Here is a 6,691-nt window from a genome sequence, read left to right as displayed (position 1 = left end):
TCATTAAATTACAGAGGAGTTCTTAAAGGTTCCGCAAAATTTCTGCACATGTTAATTTCCAATAAAGATATCTCCCAAAATAATCTACCTCTCCCAACCCCAGTTTGGGTTTATAGAACTGAGCAGAGCTATGAAAGACTGCTGGCTGTTGCCTGGGATATTTGGGGTCTCTTTCCAGAATGCCATAAGAAGTTCAGATCTATCGCTGAAAATGTGGTTGTCAATGCAGCCCCCTTTTGGAAAAGGCTGTGTTGGGGTTTTTTAAAACCAGGAGAGATCCAAAGGGGTCGGCTATTTTCACAAGGGCTGGAGCTTAGGAAATATGCGTAAGTGTCTGTCCCTGTGAAATCTGAATATTTTAATACTTATTGACAGATGAATTACTGCAGTCTCTGCAGAAAAGCCTGTCTTGTGAAGGATTTTTGAAAAATATACACAGGCCTAATGCTGTCACTGTTGTCAAAATGAACATTTTACCCCCAAAGACACATGATGTCATCCAGTGCAGATCCATTTGGCCAGAAGGGAGACTATCTGTTTTTCTGATTGTCCCCTTCCCCCTCATTTTCAAAGCGTTTTAAAGGAATCCCACTGGATTCAAAATGACACCCCGATTTTGCTGAAGTGATGGTCTTTGTGTATTTGTATGGGTGATGATTTTTCTATCTTTTATGAGTAATAAGAACTTTAGGGTTTCTCAGGTGTCTGTGTGGTTTGGAATATGAATTGTATGGCTCTGCCCTATTACTGATCCTACAGTGAGATTACTTTTGTGATTTGGGGTCACTTTTCTTGTCAAAGTTGCCATCCTGCCTCATTGGCTCCCCCCTCCCCCTTAAATACATAGCTTGCCCTCCCTCGTTCTCTTTGCCACGCCAATCTTAGCCCCATGGGGGCGCTGCAGAGCAAAGGGAAATCTCCCTCAGACAGCAGAACAAACCAGAGCGGGGGCTGGGAATGAATTCACCCTTCTTTAATTCTCTGCGGAGAGCCCTTGGAGGAAGAGCCCACCAGGCCTGGTTTGTAGATAATTAATCCTACCGCCAGGGGACCGCAAACCTTCTCAGGACGTTATTTCCGGGACCCAGTGCCAGGGTCCCACATTTCTACTTTTTTTTTTTTTTTTTTTTGCCAAATTGAAGTGTTTACACCGAAAGAAATTAACCAGAACAGGAGACGGTTAAATGAAAAAAAAAAAAATTATTGAAGCTATTTTAAAGATGAAGATTTACTTTTAGGTAGGTCCCCTTTTCTCTACGGGATGAATGGTGAGGAAAATCGTGTACCCACCTCTCAATCTCTTTTCAATTCCTAGGAAAGTAACTTTATCAGATTTTATACCAGTTGAATTTCTTCCAAAATGCCTTCTCTCATTCTTGATCTCTCCCCAGTAGTAACCAGTTGGTGTCACTTTGTGGACCTCCCTCATTCCAGCAGTGCTAGGATTAAAGAAAGGATTGAATTGAATATATTCAAATTCTTTTAAATCATCCTTAAGAAGCTCTAAAGAGAGATTCCATGTCTGGGGTCTTATGTGTGATTCCTGTGGGCTTGGAGGGGCTGTGTATCAACCAGTCCTATGAGTTAATGGTTCTGGCTATTAATACTCAGAGTAGAGGACCAGGCCAGCCCCTTTGCCTGGTGTTCTGGGCATAGTAATAGGTTACTAATCACAGGTTCTGGGTAAATAAAAGCTTTGTTACAAAATAAAATAGCTTGGTCTTAATATTACATCTATTTAAGGAAAGGAACAGATTTTGCATCCAGTTCCCCCCAGAGAATCTTCCCCACCATTCAATCATAGCTGAAAAGGAAACTATCCTTGGAATAAGCACTGTCCTGTCCTCTTTCTAAGGGGACTCCAAACGGAAATTGGTTTCACCTGTCAGGAACTTCTGGCACCTTGGTAGATCTTTAAACTATCACATCGCAGAATTACAGATTTTAGAACTGGAAGGAACCGTGAAGATGATCACTCAAGACTTCTTTCTTTCAGGAGGACAGGATAGCCATCACTGGAGGCGTGTGGGACCCCAGGACACAACTGAAAACGGGTCTTCGTGGTTTGATGGTCCTGTGTTAGAAAATCGGGGTGATCTGACTACCTGGGTTTGGAGATGGGCATCTTGTTTTCTGGCAGAATTGAGGAAAGCAAGGCTGCTTTGGGCTGTGTGTAAATTGTAAACTGGTTCTCAGAACAGACTCCAGGTCACAGTGAGTATTGAGTTTTGATTGTCATCTGGGCTTGGCTATGCTTTGTCACCTGTGCTATGGTACTCAACAGCTACTTTTGATGGGTATGGAGATCTTATTTACCCATTAGTTTTATTTCAAATCCTTCACTTAGAGCCATTATAAACAAGCTCCTTACATTATCCTTGGAGAAAGAAAGGTGTTTTCTTGGTATGATTTAGAGAAATTGAGCAGAAAGTTTTGAGACATTAAAAAAAAAAAAAAGATGATTTCCAGCCACTACCTTCAGAAAAACAAGTGTCAACATTTAATTTTGGTCCATATGCTGCCTGCTTTTGGCCTGTATTATCCTGAGACCTTTTTTTTTTTTTTTTTTTAGTTTAGAAACCTTTTTGGCCTAGCTCAGAGTTTCCCCCCAAAACACGGATTTTTTCCACACTTTTCTCACTTATTTAAAATGGAAATAAATATCTCGGGAGCTTAAAATAGAGAAGTGATGGGGGGGTGCGTAATCATTTGTCTACAGCACTCTATCACTGTTTTGAATAACAGGGTTTTCACTTCCTATGAAACCTTAGCATGAGGGAAAGCAGCAGCTGGACCAGGAAGGGGATGCAGGGAGGAAAGCACTTGAGTGTTTGTAAACTCAGGGTGGCTGGCCCACCGGGCTGCTGTACTTAGCTGTCTTTACTACCTAAGGCTAGAAGTGGAAAAACTTGATTTGCGTGTTGTGCCTGCATTTTTTTTTTTTTTCCTTCTCCACACCGCCCTCTGTACACCTGACCATGCTGAAGCCTATCTGAAGCCGGCTTGACGGCAGGGAGAGCTGGAGAGCGGAAGAATGTGCTGAGAAAGGGAGTGCTCGGTACTTTTCCATTCACATCTCCACAGTGGCTTTTCTTGTTTATTTCAACCTCCACCAGCGGAACCCTGTCAGCTGCCTGAAATCCGAGTCATTAAACTGTTCCCTGAGGTCAGACCACAGATGCTTGGTGCATGTTTCCTACATGTCGGTGTCTATGTAACATATGTACATACAGAGACACACGCACAAACGTGTAACTCCGTGGGGGCACAGTGTGAGGTAGGGGGAAAAAACATGGATTTGTTGCCAGAAAACCTTGGTTTCTAATTACCGTTCTGCCTGGAACTCCTTATGGGACGTGGAGCAAAACCACTTATCAGGACTCAGTTTCCTCAACTGTGTGAAGGAATAACCCAGATGGTTTGCAGCACGTCTATCTGTTCTAAATTCGATACCTTGTGTCTAAATATATATTTATGTAACTTTAAGGTGGAGGGGGGGATGGAAAGGAGCTGAGTGAATGTGTCCCTGGGGTGGGAAAAGAAGTTAAAATGTAAACTTCTAAGTAAAGAAGGCAGTCCCAGAATCTTCACCTCTATCAATTTTTAACCAGTTATAGACCAAAGTCTGGGATTCTGCTGAGTAGGTCCAAAAGCCAAATGAAGATTTTAAATGTTAAGAGTTGGAAGGGGCCGATTCTAAGACCTTGTACCTTTGATCTCCTGCATTCATAATCGGATGTGACAGTTCCCAAGTGTCTTTTCTGCACTAGAGTTCTTTTTTTTTTTTCCTTCTTCTGTTTTTGGAAACAGTCCCAGTCAGTGATAGGAAGGAGATGACACTTGTAAACTGGGCACACCTTAAGCCGCTGGGCCCCATGTGGATGTAAAAAAATATGACATAATATTCATATACATACACACACACAAAAGAAGGAGAAAAAAAAAGAAAAAACTAGATAGAGATTCCTGGTAAGAAACTTAGAGGTAGTTCAACCATCACTGCATTAAAGGTAATTATTTGACGTCAGAGGAAATAACAGATGAGGAGTTTGCCCTTACCAAAAAAAAGAAAAGCCTTACTCTACCAGAACAAACTTGAAGGTAACTCTCCACCAATATTTCCTATGCTGCTTTTATCTCCATTCTTTAAAAAGAAAGGTCTAATGTTTCTCAGGCCTGATTGCCTAGCAAAGCCTTTAACGGACCTCAGCATCTTCAGGACATAATTTAAAGTGTAGTTCCTGTTTATTAACAGTGACCTCCCCACCACCACCGTCCCTCCTCTTAGACCTTCTGCAATATTGATGCCCACGTACAAGGAGAGATGGAGCCAATTATATTCTCTCAATGAAATACTATTGAGAGTTACAATATGCTAGCACTGGGAAGGTCCTTAGCAACTGTTCAATTCCACACGACTGAATTTATATCATTGGAAATTGAGGCCCACACAGAATGTATTTGCCACACACACTGGATCAGACTGAGCCAGGTCCAGAATTTTGATGTCCTGGTTCTAAATCCACTACGTTTGTCCATGGTTTACCATGAAAAGAGGACGTGGGGTGGGCAGCCCTGCAAAAGAGCCATTTGCTGTGTCCTTACGTTCAGAGAAGGCCTCACATTAGACTTTTGACATCATCTCCACTGAGGTTCTACATCAGTCTTAGCCGTACACAGACAGGATGGAAAGGAGCAGACCCTCATCCACAAGTTCTCTGTGTGTGTCCCAGGGTAGGACCCAGTGTCAGAGCCACCACAGGCTCCTATGGTACTATGATTTAATACTGTTAATTAACCTATAATTATCTTATGAATAGTACAATTGCATTGTAATTGTGTGTATGCTGGTGTTGAAAATGTAAAATTTAATATGTTTTTGGCCTAGAAACAACGATGCTACACTAGCAAAGAGCCCACCTGGTACCAGATCTTGATTTCTGATACTTCTGTGCAGTAATGGAAAACAAGGCTCCTTGGAGAAACGTCTGGTTCTAGATCTAGGACTGGGGCAAGAAGTATTCAAAATCAGAATGGAACATCTTATAGCATCATAAATAAAGAATTGCTGAAAAACAAACAAAAACTACATCGATGGGGCATATTTCAAAGAGACACTGGAGCCACTTGAAGAGCTCCCAATGGGCAAAGCTGGAAGATTTGGAGTAAAAAAAAAAGAAATCAAGTAATATTAGATTACAATCCAAAGTATAAAAGAAATATCCATGAATCCACACTGATATAAATTATTAAATAAATTAATTAATCAGAGAAAAGAGACAAATCTCCCTTGAAGAAAAATTCCAAATCATTTATGTAGATACACTGCCAGCAAGGATGGGGGCAGGGGGTGGTGTGTAACTCCTCACTCCTCAAGTGTGAGCTATGCACAGTGACTTCCTTCCAAAGAGTACGGTATGGGAAGGGAGGAAAGGAGGGAGGGAATCATTTTACATGGAGAAACCTGACAAACACTACACCAGCCAATTCACCAAGGTGAACATCAGCAATGATAAGCCATGTTGATTGTTATGTACCTTTGATCTGAGGAGATGAAAATGGCTTTTTACCTCTGTGGTCTTCCTCCCACACCCCAGTCTATTTATGAGAAAAGTCTCAGACAAGTTTCAACAGAAGGGCATCCTACAAAAGACGTCACCAGTATTCCACAGAGCTATCAAGGAAAGTCTGAGAAATTGCAGCAGCTGAGAGTAACCTCAGAAGATATGACAACTTAATGTAATGTAGTATCCTGGATGGGATCATGAAACAGAAAAAGATAAGGTAAACCCAGACAAATCTGAATAAATGAGGAGCTTTAGTTAATAATATTGTATCAGTGTTGTTTCATTAGTTGTTACAAATGTACCATAGTAATATAAAATGTTAATAATAATGGGAAACTGGGTATAGGGTTTTTCTCTGCACTATCTTCTCAATTTTGCTGTTTAAAAAATATTTGGGGAGGGCATATCCTTATTTATTTATTTATTTTTCAATACCAGAATCCTCCAAAAATGAGCTAGGTCTCTTGAAATCTGAGAGATTTTCTTCCCAGTCAACCATGCCCCCCAGATAGAGTCAGGAAAATGAGGGAACCTGCGTTTATTCTTTTAGTTTACTAAATTGAAAGCAATTTAGCTAATTTCTCTGTGTCACCATCTGGACACAGAACTGTGAGGAGAAGAACACTTAGGAAGCACCAAAGGCCAAGTGTTGTCATGGTGGTGGATGACTCAAGGCACCTCATCAATCTGCTTGCTCCACATTTCTTTCTGAAAATCCTCCACGGAAACAAGGCCCTGAAAGATCTAGCCATCAGTCCATAATAGACATATAATACTTAGGGATTCATCACTGAGGTTGGGGGAGCCTCAAGACCTTCCTAGAATGTCTGGTATCTCATTGTACAACTCCAAAAGAACTGTGGATCTCATCAGAGTTTAACTCTGGGTCTAGAGAAGAACGCTAACTGGACCCTATAACTCTATGAATTTGTCTTCATTATCTGAAGATGACCCCATTACCTAAACTAGAAAAATCCAGAGAGGGAAATGGTTTGCCAAGACCATCCCACAAATTAGTGGTAGAGTTGCTTCCCATCAACCAGTCCACCCTGAATCATTTATTTTGCTGTAGTATTCCCTTTAGTAAACTAAGGACTGCTATTGCATTGATATACATTATTTCA

General features: G+C 41.1%; 1 long non-coding RNA gene across 2 annotated transcripts in view; it reads left to right on the top strand.

Annotated features, from left to right (window-relative positions):
* Positions 1–5,829, top strand: part of LOC132424834 (uncharacterized) — a 6,487-nt gene extending 658 nt beyond the window's left edge. The window contains exons 2-4 of one of the 2 annotated variants that reach the window (XR_009519282.1): positions 1,997–2,214; positions 2,988–3,166; positions 4,889–5,829. This is a non-coding gene — a long non-coding RNA (uncharacterized lncRNA). The remainder of the gene's footprint in view (positions 1–1,996; positions 2,215–2,987; positions 3,167–4,888) is intronic. The other variant, XR_009519283.1, reaches the window with a different exon arrangement.
* The last annotated feature ends 862 nt before the right edge of the window (positions 5,830–6,691 follow it).

This window comes from Delphinus delphis, chromosome 4 (assembly GCF_949987515.2).
Source record: "Delphinus delphis chromosome 4, mDelDel1.2, whole genome shotgun sequence".
NCBI classification, from domain to species: Eukaryota; Metazoa; Chordata; class Mammalia; order Artiodactyla; family Delphinidae; genus Delphinus; species Delphinus delphis.
The sequence above is the reverse complement of the archived record's forward strand: the minus strand, read 5'-3'. Positions and strand labels throughout refer to the sequence as shown.